Here is a 20,851-nt window from a genome sequence, read left to right as displayed (position 1 = left end):
TTTTGTATATGGTGTAAGGGAGTGTTCTAGCTTCACTGTTTTACATGCTGCTGTCCAGTTTTCGGAACACCATTTGCTGAAGAGACTGTCTTTATTCCATTGTGTTTTCTTGCCTCCTTTGTTGAAGATGAGTTGACTGAAAGTTTGTGGGTTCATTTCTGGGCTCTCTATTCTGTTCCATTGGTCCATATGTCTGTTTTTGTACCAACACCATGCTGTCTTGATGACTGTAGCTCTATAGTATTGTCTGAAGTCTGGGAGAGTTATTCCTCCAGCTTCTTTCTTTCTCTTCAGTAATGCTTTGGCTATTCTAGGTCTTTGGTGGTTCCCTATAAATTTTATTATAACTTGTTCTAGTTCTGTGAAATATGTCTTAGGTAATTTGATAGGGATTGCATGAAATCTGTAGATTGCCTTGGGCAGTGTGACCATTTTAACCATATTGATTCTTCCAATCCAAGAGCATGGGATATCTTTCCATTTTTTAAAGTCTTCTTTAATTTCCTTCATCAGTGGTTTCTAGTTTTCTGTGTATAATTCTTTCACCTCCTTGGTTAGATTTATTCTTAGGTATTTTATTACTTTGGGTGCTATTTTAAAGGGGATTGTTTCTTTACTTTCTTTTTCTGTTGATTCATTGTTAGTGTAAAGAAATGCAACTGATTTTTGAACGTTAATCTTGTCACCTGCTACCTTGCTGAATCTTTGATCAGCTCCAGTAGTTTTTGTGTGGACCTTTTAGGGTTTTCTATATATGGTATCATGTAATCTGCATATAGTGACACTTTTACCTCTTCTTTTCCAATTTGGATCCCTTTTATTTCTCTCTCTTGCCTGATTGCTGTGGCTAGGACTCCAGGACTATGCTGAATAGAAGTGGTGATAGTGGGCAGCCTTGTCTTGTCCCAGATTTTAGTGTGAAGCTTTTGAGTTTTTCACCATTGAGTACTATGCTGGCTGTAGGATTGTTTGGCATCTTGATATGAGTGTCTATTGATGATCTTTTTCCATTCAGTTTGAGATATTCCTAGTTCTTAGTATGACAAGTGATTTTCAATTGAATTCTAGACATTTTGAGTATTATATTATGAAACTTTGAATCATATTTAACCCTTCTGTTTTAGCTGGCTTCCTTTGACAGCACTCTAGCAGGGGAAAGGGGTTGCTGCCTACTGGCTGTCACATGGAGGTAGAAGTCCTGGTTCCCTACTTGAAATTTACTAATACCCAAGGAGGGAGGCCCCTTTCTCCTGCCTAGCCTGTCCTCGCTGCTCCCCATGTGGCCTCCTCTGACATGACTTCAAGAGGGAGAGGGAGTGGCCCCTTGTTACCACGGGTGGGGGTACCTGCCCACACTTCCTACATGGTCTCCATTGACATTGTGGGTGAAGGAGGGCTGGTTACCACCCAGCATGGATGATATCTCAGTATTCAGCCTTTTCTGCCACCACCTTGGCCATGGTGATATCAGAAAAGACTTCATTGTAGTCTAGCCAGGGTGGAAGTCTAGGCTCCCCATACAGCCTTTGTTAGCATGAGTTGGAGATGGGGCCATGGTTTTTCTGTGATGTTCGGCTGGAGGAAAGCAGTTATATCTAAATGTTTTCTGCCTTGGTAGGCTACCCCTCTCCTGGTTCTCTGGATACAAAGAGCAGGCTCCTGTTGGGAATTATTTTGTCTGTACCCATTAGCATTTCCAGTTTGTTGCTTCTCAGCTACAGGCCTGGATTATATAAGGCAAAAAGAAAACCCAGGGAACTTAATACCATGTTGGTCCTTGGAACAGAAGGTCACTAGTCAATCTGCTTTCTTAACGTAATAGAAGTCTTTTTTATTACATCAAGACTCTTCTAATGGATTGTTTGTTTTTTACTCTTGAGCTTTAAAATTTCTCTCTGTATTCTAGTTACTAGTTGTTTGTCAGGTGTATGTTTTGCAAATATTTTCTCCTAATGAGTGGTATCAGAGGAATCCAGATGAGAGTCTTCTTATGTTTGTTTTACATACAAAGTCCAAGGTTTTTAGTTGTAGTCAATGGACAGAATAAGGAAAGCTCACCTACTCCATATTCATAGAAGCGGAAGTCTCAATAACGTTTTAATTCCTCATCCTGAGATTTTTAAGCCTTACATCGCCATATCTTCAATAAATTCAAAATTAAATAAATGTCTAAATTGGATAAATATCTTTATTAAAAATCAGATGTCTTACAAAAATGAATCTAGACACAGACCTTACATCCTTCATAAAAATTAACTCAAAATGGATCATAGGCCTAAGTATAAAACGTAAAACTATAAAACTCCTAGGAAATAACATAGGACAAAACCTAGATGACCTTGGGGATGGCAATGACTTTTTAAGATACAACACCAAAGTCACAATCCATAAAAGAAATAATTGATAAGCTAGAATTCATTAAGATTAAAAACTTCTGCTCTGGGAACAACATTGGCAAGACAGTGAGAAGACAAGCCACAACTGGGAGGAAGTAGTTTCAAAAAAATACATCAGATAAAGAACTGTTATGCAAAATATACAAAGAACTCTTAAAACACAACAATAAAAATCAAACAACCTAATTTAAAAATGGGCCAGAGACTTAACAGACAACTCACCAAAGAAAATACAAATAGCAAATAAGCATATGAAAAGATACTCCACATCATATGTCCTCAAGAAAATGCAGAAGGGGAGGGTAAAGCTCAGTGGTAGAGCACATGCCTGGCATGCACAAGGTCCTGAGTTCAATCCCCAGTACCTCCATTAAATCAATCAATCAATCACTCAGTCAATCTAATTACCTACCCCTAAACAAACTTTAAACATTTTTAAAAAGAAAATGCAAATTATAACAATAATGAGATATAACTACTCATATGTTAGAATGCCCAAAATCTGAAACACTGACACTACCAAATACTGGCGAGAACGTGGAGCAACAGGAACTCTTATTCATTGCTGGTGGGAATGCAAAATGGTACAGCCACTTTGGAAGATTGACAGTTTCTTATAAAACCAAATATACTCTTACCATAAGATCCAGCTATCATACTCCTTGGTGTTTACCCAAAAGGGATGAAAACCTAGTCCACTCATAAACATGCAAACTGATGTTTATAGAAACTTTTTTCATATTTGCCAAAACTTAAGAACAACTAAGATGTCCTTCAGAATGGATAAATAAACCATGATGCATTCAGACAATGGAATATTATTCAGTGCTAAATAGATATGAACTATCAAGCCATGAAAAGACATGGAGGAATCTTTAATGAATATTACTAAGTGAAAGAAAGTGGTCTGAAAAGACTACATACTGTATGATTCCAACTATATGGCATTCTTGAAAAGGCAAAACTATAGAGACAGTAAAAAAAATCCATGGTTGCCAGGGGTTAGCAGGGAGGAAGGGAGGGATAAAAAGGCAGAACAAAGAGGATTTTTAGGGCTGTGAACTATTCTGATGATACTCTAATGGTGGCTACATGCCATTATGCATTTATTCAAACCCACACAACGTACAACACCAAGCATGAACCCTTATGGAAACTATGGACTTTGGCTCGTTATGTTGTGTTAATGTAGGTTTATCAATTGTAACAAATGTACCACTTTGGTGGGGGATGTAGATAATGGGGAAGTTTATGCATGTATGGGGGAAAGGGTATATGGGAAATCTCTGTACCTTTCTCTTAACTTTGCTGTGAATCTATATATGTGCTAAATAAACTAGTCTTTTTAAAACCACAAGGCCTTTTTAAAAACAGCTAAACTAAGCAAACCTTAAAGCACCAAAAGTGTTTCTTCTAGCTGATAAAAGAAACATATGAATTCTGAAGGTGGTCAGTATATTTCACTGGTTCTTACTACTTAACAGCTTCTTCAAGCCCCAGTCTTAAACTTGGACCCTGATGAGTATGCCAACCCTGGATCTTAGTGCATGTGTCAAGATCCCTTCTGGGGATTTGTCTCTGAACTGCCAGCTTTCTGGACTTTAGGCCAGTTTCTATTTTGAGTGAAAGCTCCAATCTAGCAAGAGTACATTGATTGCTTTCCAGCTAATCAAAGGGAAAGCATTGGTTGGCCGTTCTGGCATTCTTGTTCAGCTAAAAATGATTATGTCTCTGGCTCCTAATGCAAAGATATATTCCTCCTTTTTTTTTTCTCCTGTGATGAGGATGCAGAATATCCTTCAATTTTGTTAAGTATAAAGTTAATGTATGCCTTTGAATAGTCTTTGAGAAGTTATACAGCATAGGTTTTCTCTCTAGGGGAAAGAGCAAAACATCACCTGCCCTTCTCTTTCTCTGAGTCATAAAATTGGTATGATTTAAATTTACACACAGTGAAAGTGACTTAGCTGAGGTTGTCCCTCTCTGCACTTCAGGAATAGATTTCTTAAAGTACCCATGGTCCTTCCAACAGAATGGAACATTTTGAACAAAAATTCAAAACTAGTTTTGGTACATGAATTTTGTACAAAATTAGGAAAATTTTCTCTCAGGATAGCCTCCTTCTCTCTCTTATTCTTTTTTTAAATGGATTTTTATTTATTTTGGTGGGGGGAGGTAATTAAGTTAATTAATTTATTATTTTTAATGGAACTACTGGGGATTGAACCTAGGACCTCACACATATTAACCATGAGCTGTACCACTGAGCTATACCCTCTCTCTCTCATTCTTTGTGTGTGTGTGTGTGTGTGTGTGTGTGTGTGTGTGTGTGTGTGTGGCAGGGAGATTCTTTGCTAGTCTATACTTCTTGGTTTGGGGTTCAATAAAGGAAAGTTTTAGGATGAGTGAGAAAAGGCACCCATGAAGTGATGGGAGTTTGGCTGATCTCTTATATGTGATTCAGGATCACTATCATGATGAATTCCCTCAGAACAGAAAGAAGTGCTGAACGTCTCCTTTCATGCCACAGTAAAAAGAATTTCTTCCTTCCTCCCTATTGCCTATCAGGATGAACACTTGCAATGGCCATTGGATTGCCACCACTGGACAGGGACTCCAATCCAGTCCATGTGTTGACTGTAGAATCCATTTCTTTTCCCTGTATTAACATTACTGGGAAGGGGGAAGGGTATAGTTCAAGTGGTAGAGTGCATGCTCAGCACCCAAGAGGTCCCGGGTTCAATCCCTGGTAACTCCTCCAAGCGGAGATCAATGAAGAAACCTAATTACCTCCCCCCCATAAAGTCATTGGGACTGTCACAGTTCTACAGCTCACTGAAATAGTGCTTTATCAGTTCTCTACCAAGTAGTTGATTTGATAATGTTAAGACCAACAAGGGATGAACTGAGTTTTCCAAAGGGATTTGGATTTAGGCCAAAGGGTTTCTTCAAGGTGCCTTCCCACCTAAGCTTGAGGTTCAGTCAGCACCATGATTACTTTCAGATTTAAAAGACTTTCTGTAAATGTTAATTCTGTCCCCCTATCCTAACACTTACAATGGCTCAGATGCAGTGCGAGTAGCTCTTAAGTGCGTCATGTTCATTTAATCATCACAGCTCTCTTAGGAGGTATAGGGATGACTATATCCCCATATTACAGACGAGGAGACTGAGGTATAAAGGAATGAAGTAATCACAAGTCCACTATCTCATAGCCCGGTCAATCTGGACTCCATAGTATATAGTTTGCTCTCTATAATACCTCAGTTGTTTCCCAACTACCTACCTATTTTGCTTCTGTCTGTATAATATTTTCAGAGGCTGCACATTGAATATATTAGTTGAGCTCTTCAAGAAATCCTTATATGACTTTAAAAATCCTTAGGCTGTACATGCTTTCTCCCTTGCCTCACCCTGTATTAGTCTCAGCAGTAACCTTGCACCCCAGTAGAACCCAGAGCAAAAGAAAGTGGAAGTTGGTCAGAGAGGACAGTTGAACCTTTCTCAATCACCCAGGCTCTAGCTTTGCCTTGACCTGGGATGCTTGCTAGTCTTGACAGAAGAATAAATGGAATGAATCGGCCTCACAGATAGGGTGAGAGTTAAGGTTTTGGATGTGGGTCGGTTTGCAACTGAACTGATGGCTTTTGGCTTCTTATATTAAGACATTCAGTAGCCGTCTGCTGGGTGAAGGCATCTTCTTTTCCAACATGAAGCTGGGTCAGTCTCAGTCAGCAGAAAAATGTTGTGATTTGTATTCTGTATTCTTCCCATTTCTTTGGGTTGTGCTATGTTTAATAAAGCATGCATTAGGAGATACTGAAAAAAGAGATTGTAATCTAGTCTTTTTCTCCCAATTGGTTTAAATTGCCCCCAAAGTGCCTGCATGTGTGTGTGTGTGTGTGTGTGTGTGTGTTTTAGACCAAGTATCACTGAAGAAGTTGACACCTCATTAGGCATAGGTTATTGCGTTTGTGGAACAAAAATCTCCCTGAAGTGATATATCTACTCTGTGTCATAAAAAATTAATTCACTTTATGTGAGCATGTTTTCATTTCAGGCATCTTTAATAGGGAAATATATTCTGCTAGATTAGTTTACAGTGTTTCTAAATAATAAATTATAAACACCGATAAAAGACAACAGCTAAAATGTGCATATTTGAGAGTTGATTATATGTTGATTAACCTTATGTGCTTTTGCCATAATTCTTACTATTGCCATTTTCCTTTGGTGTCAAACAATTCATTTTTGGAACATAACATGCATAATTATAAATGTTAATATAGCACCCTGCTGTATCTCATATCTCTGTGCATTATGGTACAAGTTTACTTCGGAGACACAAATGTACTTTCTTTCATTATTCATAGTAACTGTAATTAGACACTAAACCTGAGATAGAAATATATTCATTATTTACCTATTTTGTTAATCTGAATTTTTTTCTTACATAAAGACTATAGAAAAATCGTGTTTATAATTCAACCAAGAACCATGGGAGCCTGTTTAGAAAATGAAAATAATAGAAAGGAATCTGTGTAATGGAGGATGGAGCAATGGCCTTTAATCACAGGCTCTGAGTACTCAGTGGACCAGTAGGAAGGTCTTTAACCATCTCACAGTCTTGTCTTTATGGGTAATTCAGGGCAGTATTTCCCACCTGACTGGGATCTGGTAGGGATTGAATAGGCACTTCATGAGAAAGTGCCTAGAATAGTACCTGATACTGGGAACATAACTAGTGAATGTGTACTATTTTTAATATGACATTTAAAAGTGAAAAACGAAGTAGACATTTTCTAAACATTAATTCACCAAATATTTCTTAAACTACCAAGTTCATATGATATAAGTTCATTGATTTAATAAATATTTTTTTAATTTGAGTGCAAAGCATGTACATAACAGTATGTAGTGGGGACCACAGCAGGACCATATTCTAACCCTGAATTCTAGTGGAGGAAGATAAGGCACACATAGTTCAAATGGTTGAGCAAGGAGGTGGATGGTTGTCAAGATGAGTGACACCAGCAGTAAGTGATTGTGAAAACTGGAAGAATAACATCACAGGAGCTTGAACAAAAGAGGGGGAGTTTGGCTCAAGTCCTAAATGGTATATGGGAAGGCATAAAAAGAGGATGGGGTTACACTGTTCGTGGGAATGCAAATTGGTGCAGCCAATATGGAGAACAGTATGGAGGTTCCTTAAAAAACAAAAAATTGACTTACAGTATGATCCAGCAATCCCACTCCTGGGCATATATCCAGAGAAAACTCTAATTCAAAAAGATACATGCACCCCAATGTTCATAGCAACACTATATACAATAGCCAAGACATGGAAACAACCTAAGTGTCCATCGACAGAATGGATAAAGAGGTTATGTATATATATAAATATATATATTTATAGACACATACAATGGAATATTACTCAGCCATAAAAAAGAATGAAATAATGCCATTTGCACTAACATGGATGGACCTGGAGATCATCATACTACATGAAGTAAGTCAGTCAGAGAAAGACAACTACCATATGATATCACTTATATGTAAAATCTAAAAAATGACACAAATGAAGTTACTTACAAAACAGAGACTCACAGACATAGGAAACAAACTTATGGTTACCAGCGGGGAAGCAGGGGAGTGATAAATTGGGAATTTGGGATTGGCAGATACAAACTACCATGTACAAAGTAGATAAACAAGTTACTACTGTATAGCACAGGGAACTATATTCAGTGGCTTACAGTAACATGTAATGAAAAATAATGTGAAAATAATATGTGTGTGTGTGTGTATATATATATATTCAGATATATATATCTCTGAATCACTTTGCTGTACACCAGAAGATAATACAACATTGTAAATCAACTATACTTCAATAAAAAGTGGGGGGAAAAAGAGGATGGAGAGAAATGTAGATGTAGGTTTAAGCAATATTAAGAATGCCCATCCAAATTAAGATTTATGTAGTGGAACAGTGAGAGGTAAATTGGAAGGTCCAGAAGAGCAGACTCTATCTAGTAGGCAATGAGGAGTCATTGCAGGATTGAGAACAGGTGAATAAGAATGAAATTGATATTTTTGGGGAAACTGGTGTGAGTTGGACTAGATGTCTGGAGGCCATGTGACATGATTACTTATGTACAATAGTGACGGTATGAGTTAATGAGGGAGATGTTTCAAAGCCAGGACTTGGTGACTAATTCAGTATCAACGCTGAAGAATAGAAGGAAACAACAGTTACAAGGTTTGAGCCAGCCAGATCTTTAAGGATTTAAGACAAAACAAAAAGATATGTTAGGAAAAGCTAGGCTTGGTGTCAGTGTTTATTTAGTTTTTTGTTTGGTTTTGTCTTTAGCTTGAGGTGACTGATGGGATATATAGCGATTCAACTGGCAGTTGTAGAGTGTAGGTAGAACTTGTGTGGTGCTTAGGTCCAGATAAGGACCAGAGATTGTTCTAGATGCATAGAATGTTACTCCTAATCCAAACTAGTCTCAGTTACACATAAATATCTTCAAGTGGTCACTTCATCCTAAAAAATGTCATCTGCCCTTAACTTTCACCCTCCTCCAACTACTAATCTCTTATCCTTCACAGCCAAGCATCTTAGGCTCCTGAAAAGTATCCTTACACTCATTGTCTCCATTTTCTTCCTCCCATTTTTCTCACTTCAGTCTGGCTTCTGCCACTACTGTGACAGTCTTTTCAGTATAGTTCCAAGATGAATTAGTGTCTTCCAGATTGAAAAAAAATCAAGGAGCATCTTTTCTTCTCCTTTTCCAGTGGGCAATTTTTCAATAGCAGTTTTTCAACAGTACAGTGGAAGTAGTACAATGGAAGGGACATAGCCATTGGTGTATAATAACACTGGTGTAAAATCACGTATCAGCTGGCTAATCTTTAGCAAGTTAGTTAACCAAAATGTTCTCATCTACAAGAAGGGGATAATGGTATCTACCTTACAGAGTTATGTTAGTAAATGAGCTGATATGTATAAAGCCCTTTGAAAATAGTTGTTGCTTAATGTATGAGTAAATAAGGTGATATGTATAGAGCCCTTGGAAAATAGTTGTTGCTTAATAAATATTAGCCCTGTTGAAGTTTTGTTTCCTGGAAATTTCTTCTCTTTGATTATTAAACATCTATTTCTCTTGGTTTTCTTCCTACTACTTATTTTCAGCTCTCTTTACCTAATTGGTCTCTTAACTACTGATATACCCTAGCAGAGTGGTCCTCAAACTTGAGTGTATATTAGAATCCCCTGTAGGGTTTGTTAAAAAACATATTGCTTCCCTTTCCTCCCTAGAATTTCTGATCCAGTCGGGATCCAAGAAGCTCTTGGGTAGTGCTGGTGCTGCAGATCTGAGGACTGAACTTTGAGACCCACTAACCTAGAGTTCTGTCGTAGACCATCTTTCTCATTCTATGAACTTTTCTTGAAAAGCTTCAGGTATAACTGATGACTCTCAGATTTCTATATCCAGAGAAGGCCACACTCCTAGATGCCAGACTTATTGTCAACCGCATGTTACACTTCACCACCAAGTTGCCTCCCAAACACATTATAATCCAATGTGCCCAAGCTGATTCTAAAGTACATATGGAAATATAAATCTATAAGATTAGTCAGGAAGGGTCTGGAAAAGAAGAGTAATAAGGGAGAAAGGGACCAGGCCTGTTGAAACATGTTATAAAACTACAGTAATTAAAGCAGTCTGGTACTAGCACCTGAATAGACAGATCAGTGGACCATAATTGAGCCTAGTAATTGATCCAAAGGCATAGTATAATATATAATTTTAATATGTGATTTTACTGTGAAATATTAAAGGTCTTTCTAAGCAAGGCACAAAGGAAGCCATAAAGAAGAAAATTGTTAAATTTGATTACACAGAAGTTAAAATTTACAGCACCACAAAAACACATAAACAAAATCCAAAGACAAAAAACTGAGAAAAAAAATTTGCATTTGATATGAGAAAGAGCTGGTTCCTTTTGTATATAAAGAGCTCTTGAGATTAAGAATCACTAAGGAAAATACCAACAAACCATTATGGAAAAAAAGATGAAAAACAGACCTAAACAGGAAGTCCAGGGAAAAAGAAAATTGGCCTATAAAAATACATGAAAAGATGCCCAACAACACTCATAATTAAATATACATTAATTTAAGCAACAGCTCTCACCTTAACATACAACTTTAACCTATCAAAATCACAAAAATCAGAGCATTTACTATACTTTTTTTTTTGGCAAGCTTGTGGAGAAATGCATACTCTTTACACATTGCTGTATGCCTTTCTACTCAAAGTGTGATCCTTGGACCAGCAGTATCAGCATAAACTGACAACTTATTAGAAATGCAGCCCCAAATCAGAACTACTAAATCAGAATCTGCATTTTAATGAGATCCCTAGGTGATTTGTTTGCACATGAAATTTGAAAAGCGCTGCTCTAATACATTGTTGGTGAAAATGCAAATTAGCATAACCTCTTTGGATTTCAGGAGACTTTATCACAATTAAGCATTCATATGCTGTGAACCAGAATTCCACTTACAGGAATTTATCTAACAGATAGAAACATACGTGTGTGTGAAGACATGCTTAAAGGTATTCATTGCAGCATTATTTGTATTTTAAAAAATTAGACACAACCTTAATATTCATTAATTGGTTAAAGATTAAATAACTGTGAAAAATTCACATGGTACAATACTAGGCAGTTAATGAAACATTTGTGAAAAATTACATGCAGATACAAAATTGTCTCCAAATGTTGTTAAGCATAAACAGCAAGATTCTGAACAGTATTCTAGTGTGCTTTTTTGTGTTCTGCTACTATGATTCCCAATCTACAGATAATGAAAGTGAGGCAGAGATGTTAAATAACTGGCCCAGGGCAGTACAGCTAGCAGTGGCAGATTCAGGTGTAGACTGTCTGGTTCCAGAGCTTACATTCTTAACACAATGCCATGATGCTGCTCAGGGGTAAACAAGAAACTTAATTTTGATGGCCCCTGGACTGTCCAGAACTCATTATTCATTGTATATGCCTTTGTACTATTTGGAATGGTTTACCTTTTGCAAGTATTGCTTTAAAAAAATAAAAACTTAAAAAGTTCAAGATTTGCAAATACTACTATATATAAAATAGATAAACAACAAGTTTCTTCTCTATAGCACAGGGAACTATAATCAATATCTTGTAGTAACCTATAATGAAAAAGAATATGAAAATGAATATATGTATGTTTATGTATAACTGAAACATTATGCTGTACACCAGAAATTGACACAACATTGTAAACTGACTATAGCTCAATTTTAAAAAGGCACTCCTGCCTGAATGCTGGGTATTCACACTCCTTGTCAACCCCCAGCACAATGCAACCTGCTTCTCTGGCTCTCCCCCCACCTCCCAGCTAGTTCAGTCTTTCCCCCTGATTTCCTATAGGCCCCAGAACTCTTCTTGGTCACCCAGGATACCTGGGAGACTTTCCCTTTTATTCTCAATTTTAGGTTCATCATCCCCCACCCCTTCCCATCCTTCTCTCTGTACCTGTAGGTGAGGTAGGTTAGGGTAGTAGTTGAGAACATCAGCTCTGGAGCCAGGCTGCCTAGCTTTGAATACCATCTCTGTGACTTTGTAGTTCTGTGATCTTGGGCAAGTTCCTCAACTTCTCCAAGCCTCTGATTTTCCCCACCATGTGACGGGGATGACAGTGGTAGAACCTGCTTCATAGGAGTGTTATGAGTATTAAAAGTTTTCGTATTTGTAATATAAACACTGTAAGTGTAACCGAGCAAGATCCTATTGTCATCATTGTTGAACATCTGATATCTGTAATGGCGTTTGTAACTGCTTAACTGTATAATGGTTTAAAGGGTTTTTCTCATGCTCTTGCTGACCAGGGTTGGGCTTGAGAGGATGGAGGCTTGAGTGGTCCACTCAACCTTCTCATGCTGCTGTGTGCAGGGATCATGCTCAGTGTCCTGCTCTTGACCCCAGTGCCCTCCTCTTGACCCCTTGTGGTTTCCTTGCATCTTGTTGTTTAAGCTGTAGGCTTCAGTTGCTTTAGCCTGACAAAGGATTAACACTGCCTTTTCTACTTCATCCAGAACTCTGTCCTTGACTCTCAATTCAGTAAGCAGGGTATGGAGGCCATGTTTGGGCAACATAAGTGCTTTTGAGATAAAAGACCTAAAGTATAGGGTGAGAGAATCTTCTCAGATTGGCATAGGAGGCAAGCCTTTTTCTCCTTTGGAGGTCTTTTCTACTAAAGATGGCTCGTTAGGTTTAGGAACAAGTACACATGAGTCAGCAAGAATCCCCACCCCTTTTCAAATCTCCTGTCATTCTGGCTTATTTCCCCAAATGGATGATGGACCAAAAGCTTCTTGAGGCTCATAGTGTAGACTTGTTAGACTCCTTGGCACCTACTAGATACATGATAGACACAGGGTTTATTCCTATCACTCTTATAATTAAATCCCAAGTCCTCCTTACAGTGACCTACTCACCTGGCCCGTGGTTCCTTCCCCAACCTCATTTCCTCCCTCTTTTTGTCCAGTTCATTCTGCTCCAGCCACATTGGCTTTCATGCTGTCTTGGACCATGGCTAGCTGATCCTGTTTCAGGACCACTGCCTTGGCTGATGCCTCTGCTTGGATCATTCTTCCCTCAGATATTCACCTGTCTCCTCTCCTGACTTCATTTAGGTCACTGCTCAAATATCACCTCCTAACAGAGGCTTTTCCTGACCACACTCTCTAAAATAGCATTGGCCCCCGAATAGCCCCGTTGATCAGTCTACCCCTTACCCTGCTTTTTCTGTCTTCAGAGCACTTACACTACCTGTCATATTATATATTTATTGAGTTGAGCACCATGAGGACTGTCTTGTCTGTTTTATTCATTGGTTTGTCCCTAGCACCTTGAACAGTGCTTTTTTGGCTCTCAATAACTAAGGGATGAATCAATCAATCAAGGAATGTGTAAATGAATGAATTCAATGCAAGTACCTGTGTAGAAGGTGAAATAACAAATTCTGTTCACTCCTAGAATTTTAAATACTTTATCATTTTCATTCCACAATTCTGTCTTTCAGCTTTAGCATTTTCAAATTAAATCCACATATCTATGTATGGGTTTTATTTCAATTTTCCAAACATCACCTTGACGAAATTTAAAATCCAATTGAAGTCAAGTTCAGTTTTCAAATAACTGATTTGTTTGTTCTCCATCCCATGGGGAAGGAACGTACATGCTTGAGAGTGTGTGTGTGTGTGTGTGTGTGTGTATGTGTGTATGTGTGTGTTTGTGTGTGTGTGTGTGAGAATGAGAGAACAGTTACCTGCAGTGAGGAAATTGGGTAGGGAGTGGGTTGGAGAGGCAGGAGTAGGGATTCCAGGTTCCCCAGAAGTAAAATAATTTTGTTTCAATTGCTGTATTTTTTTCCTAAATTGTTGATTCCAAATCCATTTAAAAAAACCTAACTGAAAGCCAAAGAAATGAAAAGCTTGATGAACCTAGAGGTTTGTAAACGTAAATACATCAGTTCAGGGAATTTCCCAGGGGCTCATGCTGAGCCTTGTGAAACCAGGCAAGAGCCTTTATGAAGAGAAACTTCAGCAGAGGAGATAGATATACAGCAGCTGCTCAGCAGCTCATATCTTCATTCAACAATGGAAGTGGTGATGCGGGAACTGCCCTCTTAATTCTGGGATGTGCCTCACCATGAAGTAGAATGTACCTGCCCCTGGAGCCCAAATTCTATTCAAGCAGCTGCCCTCTATGATGGACATAGCCACTGGTAGTTGAAGGGAGGCTCCCGGGCTGCCTTGAAAGACAAGATCCCACATAAGTCAAAGCAGCAGCAGCAGTATTTTAAGGGAGCTATTTGAAAAAACTGTTTTCAAATGTATGGTAGCATTCTTTAGTTATGGGTCTCAAACTTGAGCATGCATCAGAATCACTTGGAGGGATTGTTAAAATTCAGATGGCTGGATAGGCACATGAAAAATGCTCAGTATCGCTAATTATCAGAGAAATGCAAATCAAAACTACAATGAGGTATCACTTCACACCAGTCAGAATGGGCATCATTCAAAAGTCCACAAATGATAAATGCTAGAGAGGCTGTGGAGAAAAGGGAACCCTCCTACACTGCTGGTGGGAATGCAGTTTGGTGCAGCCATTATGGAAAACAGCATGGAGATTCTTCAAAAAACTAAAAATAGGCTTACCATATGATACAGCAATCCCACTCCTGGCATATATCCAGAGGGAACTCTAATTCGAAAAGATATATGCACTCCAGTGTTCATAGCAGCACTATTCACAATAGCCAAGACATGGAAGCAACCGAAATATCCATTGACAGATGACTGGATAAAGAAGCTGTTGTATATTTATACAATGGAATACAACTCAGCCATAAAAAAGAATAAAATAATGCCATTTGCAGCAACATGGATGGACCTAGAGATCGTTACTCTAAGTGAAGTTAGGCAGAAAGAGAAAGAAAAATACCATATGATATAATTCATATGTGGAATCTTAAAAAAAAAAAAGGACACTATGAACTCATCTACAAAACAGAAACAGACTCACAGACATAGTAAACAATCTTATGGTTACTGGGAAAAGTGGGTGGGAAGCGATAAATTTGGGAGTTTGAGATTTGCAAATTTTAGCCACTATATATAAAAATAGATTTAAAAAAACAAGTTTCTTCTGTATAGCACAGGAACTATATTCAATATCTTGTAATAACCTTTAATGAAAAAGAATATGAAAACAAATATATGTATGTATGTGCATAACTGGGACATTGTGCTGTATACCAGAAATTGACACATTGTAACTGACTGTACTTCAATTAAAAAATAAATAAATAAAAAATAAAATTCAGATGACTGGACTCTACTCTCAGAGTTTTTTTTTTTTTTTTTTTTGGTGGGGGAAGTGTGGGAGGCAATTAGGTTTATTTTTTATTTTTTAATTCTTATTTTTTATTGAAGTGTAGTCAATTTACAATATTAATTTCAGGTGTACAGCAAAGCAATTCAGTTATATATACACATACATATTTTTTTCAGATTCTTTTCCATTACACCTCATTACAAGAAATTGAATATAGTTCCCTGTGCTATACAGTAGATCTTTGTTGTTTATCTATTTTATATATAGTAATGTGTACCTATTGATCTCAAATTCCTAATCTATCCGACCTCCTCTTTTTTTAATGGAGATACTGGGGATTGAACCTAGGACCTCATGCATGCTAGGCATGTTCTCTACCACGGAGCTCTACCCTCCACCCCTACTCTCAGAGTTTCTGATTCAAAAGGTTTGGAGTGGGGTCCCAGAATTCATTTCTAGCAAGTTCCCAGGTGATGCCAATGCTGATTTATAGAACAAACTTTGAGAACTGTTGTTTAGGGGAAAAATGCAGAAATTTGGAAGCAAAGAACTAGGATTCAAGCTTTGTGTTATTTACTTCACCTCCAAGCTTGAGTTTCTTCTTTTCTAACACAGAGCTTGTAAGGTTGTTATAAGGGTTAAATGGAATAGTGTCAGTGAGATTTCTTTGTGAACTGGACATATGTATACAAATGTTACCAGTTAAGTGGCTTCGCAAATAGTACTTGCTGCCACCATCTCCCACCAGATTTTCCTGTGCTTTGACCCCTCTCCACCCAACTTTGTCCTACCAAGTCCATCAGGCACCTAGAAAGAAACTAAAGCCAAGAAGGCCCTGAATAATAAATTTTTTTATCCTATTGGACATGGCCTTGTTGCTGATCTTGATCTGACCCCTCTTTTCCTCTGTCTAATGTGTTCTCAACTTGCTCCTTATTCTTTAAGCCCTGGCCACCTTGCACAGCCAGGAATAGCATCTCGTGCTGATAACAGGGGTAAAGAACTTTCAGGTGGAACCTTTTTTAATTAGTAGAATAAACAGAGGAATCCACTGCTAAGCAGGAAAGCATTTGTTGGGGAAACCATTTTGCTAGGTTGGTGGGCTCTAGGCTGATTTCCCTGAGGGCAAAATCCAGATGTTTGAAAAAGTTAAGTGGATTCCTAAGTATAATTGCAGATTCTGAACTTAGCAATGTGTCAGCTGTATTAGACAGTTGCCAGGGTAAATGGTAGGTCTACGTAGAATGGTCTCCTTTTTCTTTGAGACCCTTTTCTCATCCCAAAGTAATATACATGTAATGTAGAAAATTTTGAAATTTTGTATAAGAAAATCAAAATGACCCTTAGTTCTGCCACACAGAGATAACTACTTAGTGGTAAGATATTAGGATATTTTCACCCAGCCTTTAAAAAAAAATTACCCACTAAGAAATGTTTTACTTGAAAAGGAATAAGAAAGTCAAAAGCACCCATAACCATATCACTTTAAAATTACATAAAGTACAAAGGGAAAGTCCCCCTTCTGTCCCTATAATGCCGGCTTCCAAAATAATGTCGGTGGAAACTTCCCTGCATTTCCTTAGCTTGTACAGATGAAGAGATGATTATAATACAGTGTTACAATTTGTGTGTCCAGTGCTTGGCATGATGCTTTCCACTGAGGGAGCCACATGTCATCTTGTCTTTTAATATGTGAGTGCTTGTAAATGAATATATGTATATGGATATATTTTTTTTGAATTGGGCTGTACCATGTATAGGTTTGTGTATTGTTTTTTCACTTACCATTATATTGTGAGCCTTTTCCAGGATCATTAAGCAGCCTTCAAAACATTTTTTTTTACTTTTTTATTGACATATAGTTGATTTACAATGTTTTAGGTATACAGCAAAGTGATTCAGCAAAGTATCATATATATATGTATATATATATATATATGTGTGTGTGTATGTGTGTGTGTGTATATATATATATATATATATATATATATATATATATATATAAACTGAATCACTGAATCACATACATATTCTTTTCAGATTCTTTTCCATTATGGGTTATTACAGGATATTAAATATAGTTCCCTGTGCTATACTCCATCACCCCCCACCAGATTTTCCTTTCCCCCATCCATTTTTACATAGTAGTGTGTATCTGTTAATCCTAAATTCCTAGTTTATCCCTCCCCCTGTCCTTTCTCCTTTGGTAACTATAAGTTTGTTTTCTATGTCAGTGAGTCTATTTCTATTTTTACTTATATGTCTATTTATATATTTGGGGGTTAATTAGGTTTATTTATTTAAATTTTTTAATGGAGGGGTTTTAATGGCAGACTATTATTCCTTCACCTAACTTCCTAAATGTTGAACGGTTGGGATGTTCCTAATTTTACCTTATAAATAATCCTGCTGTGGATGATACTTCATGTCCATAAATCAATGTGTGCATCTCTAATTGTTCTCTTAGGATAGAATCCTCAGAATGGAAAGACTGGATCAAAGGGTAGGAAATTTTTTTAAAGATGTAACTCACTTCCCATAAAATTCATTACTTTCCAGTGTGAAATTCCGTGTTTTTTAGTATATTTACAAGGTTGTACAACCATCACCACTGTCTAATTCCAGAAAAAAATATGGAATGCTTCACAAATTCGCATGTCATCCTTGTTCAAGGGCCATGCTAATCTTTTCTGTATCATTCCAATTTTAGTATATGTCAGCTGAAGCAAGCACAGTAGGAACATTTTTATGTCTCTTGGTAACATATGGCAAATCTCCCTCTGGCAAATGTGTCTCCAGATCCATTCCCATCCAGCAATGTAGAAGAAGAAGAATGCCTATTTCCCTGCAACTTTGCTGACACTTAGTTTGAATATATATATAGCCAATATCATTGAAATTGGCATTTTTTTTTGGCCTTTTGATTAGCTCTTCTGCCTCTCTAGCTGTTATGTAAAGATATGTCACCACCCTCTTTCCTTTGCATGCATTTACCATGGGCACTCACACCCGCTGTGACAGCCTCAGATGCCTCCTCTCTGTGGGTCATAACCACATGTATGGACCCCACACTAACCTTTCTCAGACTGCAGCCCAGATGTCAGGTAGCTTACTGAGTATAACTATCTACATAATTTGACAGCATAACAAACACGCTCGTGCCTAAAACCAAACTCATGTCTCCTGAAGCCAGCTCATGCTCTCAGCTTCCTTGTCTAGATTAGTGATACCACTTTTCTCCCAGGTGTCTCATGGCCACCTTCACTCCTCTCTCTCCTCCATATTGCATTAGTAGCCCAAGTTTCTTAGATTCTGTCTCTCATATTCTTTCTCACATCCTTCCCTTCTGCTCCATTCTCATGGTCATTGCTCTAGTTCTATCTTTTACTGTGTCTATCACGCACTGGCCTACTCACGTCACTATGATTTCAGTACTTATCCACATGATTCATTCTACATGTGGCTATGAGAATAACCTTCCTAACATGCTGCTTTCACCATGTTTCTCTCCTATCCTGGAACCTCCAAAGCCTCTCTCTTTGCCTATGGGATTATATAAAGTAAATGCTTTATCCTGGCACTTAAGGCCCATCACGTTCTTCCATCATTCTAATTTTACTGCTTGTGTGCCTTACACAAAACTATGTTCTTCTCTCAGCATATTCCTGCTTTTCCCTCTCTTCTTTATGCAAACCCTGGCATGACCTCTTCCCTAGTCTCCTCCAGTTTAAAATTGTACTGAGTTTTCAAAATCAGAGGTTCTGTCAGGTCTTCCTGCATTCAACGAGTGGTGCTTTCTCCCTTTTTCCCCCCATGGACTATCTGGTTTTAGACACCAATTTTATAATATTTTCAACAAAAAATTAAGGAAGCTTGCTTAATAATGTTTTTATTACATGAGTGTTTTTTAATTTGTTTAAATTGAAGTATAGTTGATTTACAATATTGTGTTAGTTTCAGGTGTACAGCAAAGTGATTCAGATTATCTATCTATCTATCTATCTATCTATCTATCTATCTATCTATCTACCTATATCTTTTTTGGTTCTTTTCCATTATAGGTTATACAAGATATTGAATATAGTTTCCTGCACTATACAGTAAATCTTTGTTATTCTCCTTTTTTAAAAAAAAAACTCTCATTTTGTTAGCTTTTCCTTTATGATAAGACATTCTGCCCTGTTTAGTTACTTAGGTATTTTTATTTACCCCCCTACCACATTATAAATTTCTTGAGCACAGGGATAATATCTTTTTCGTTTTGACGTATTCCATAGTACCTCTCCAAGCACCTGAAATGTAGATAAGAGTTCCATAAATGCTTGAATAAAAGACTGGTGAAGACTGCCAACTTTTTTTTTAAAGAGCTACTAATGACTCAGTTTCAGGAATAAATTCTGTGCTAGGAAGGTCCAGATGCCAGATGACCCAAATGTCATGGCTAATTCTCTTTTTTCCTTCACTCTCCACATGCAATCCATCAACCAATGCTGTCAGCTCTACCTCTTTAAGAAATCTCTAATAAACCCTTTTTTCTTGACCTCTGTTGCTTCCTCCCTCGAACAAACCACCATTGTCTCTTACCTATAAGGGACTTTTTAACTGGTTCCCTGGCTTCTATTCTTGTTCTGCCTAAATGCATCAGCCAGGTGAGATCTTTTTAAAACTTAGATCATGATAGTCCTCTGCTTAACAACCCCCAGTAGCTTCCCACTGCGCTGAGAATAAAATACAGACTTCTTACGTTGGCCTTTGAAAACTCCATGGTCTGACCTTGGCACTTCCCCAACCTCATGTCCCACTACTATCCACCTTGCTCACTGGGCTCCAGATCTCTGAGCACTGGCCCTTCCTCATTGTCATGTTAGCTCAAAGTGAGCAAGTAGGTTCTCTTGGTTCTCTTGGGGTCATCACTGTTGTTGCCTGTTGTTCCTTGGGCTGTATGTCTTTAGTAGTGGAGATGACTCAGGTAGTGGCCACAAGCAATTCTAAGGCATTTGAAACTTGACTTGGGGGAAAACCTGTGTGGATTCCATCCTTATCCAAAAAATTGGTGTCTCCAATACTGAGTTGGAGCTGAAGAAGGTATTTGGCTTAAAGGGAGAAGAAACAAAATCTTTCATTATACCTGGAACCTCCTTCCCAAATACTACTGTTAGAAACCAGAGCTGGAATACAAACATCCTTCACTTTCTTTATCACTCTGGGTGTTGGTTTAGGAAATTGAGCATCATGGCAGAAGCTGACTCAATAGATGGTGTTCTGTGAGCCTATTGTCATTTCCCCTGTATGCTCCTCTGAAGTCTCCCTCAGCCCTCTGGGGTTGCACCCTTAGCTTTCGTATACACAGGGAAGACAGATCCTTGACTTGCTCCCCTTGCTTCTAGAAACTATGAAATATGCCCCACCCACCTCCTTGTCTTTGGGATCATTGACAGTATATGATAGGTATGTTTTTATCAGACTGTATGTAGAAAAACGAGAATGTGCTTCCCAGTCCACTCTGA

General features: G+C 37.9%; 1 non-coding gene across 1 annotated transcript; it reads right to left on the bottom strand.

The window, feature by feature from the left end:
- Positions 1–17,971: 17,971 nt before the first annotated feature.
- Positions 17,972–18,075, bottom strand: LOC116662336. The gene has a single exon (XR_004318372.1). It is a non-coding gene; the product is annotated as a U6 spliceosomal RNA (small nuclear RNA).
- Between the last annotated feature and the right edge of the window lie 2,776 nt (positions 18,076–20,851).

The sequence above is a fragment of the Camelus ferus genome, chromosome X, assembly GCF_009834535.1.
Source record: "Camelus ferus isolate YT-003-E chromosome X, BCGSAC_Cfer_1.0, whole genome shotgun sequence".
NCBI classification, from domain to species: Eukaryota; Metazoa; Chordata; class Mammalia; order Artiodactyla; family Camelidae; genus Camelus; species Camelus ferus.
Note: the sequence above shows the minus strand (reverse complement) of the source record. Positions and strands in the feature narration are given on the sequence as shown.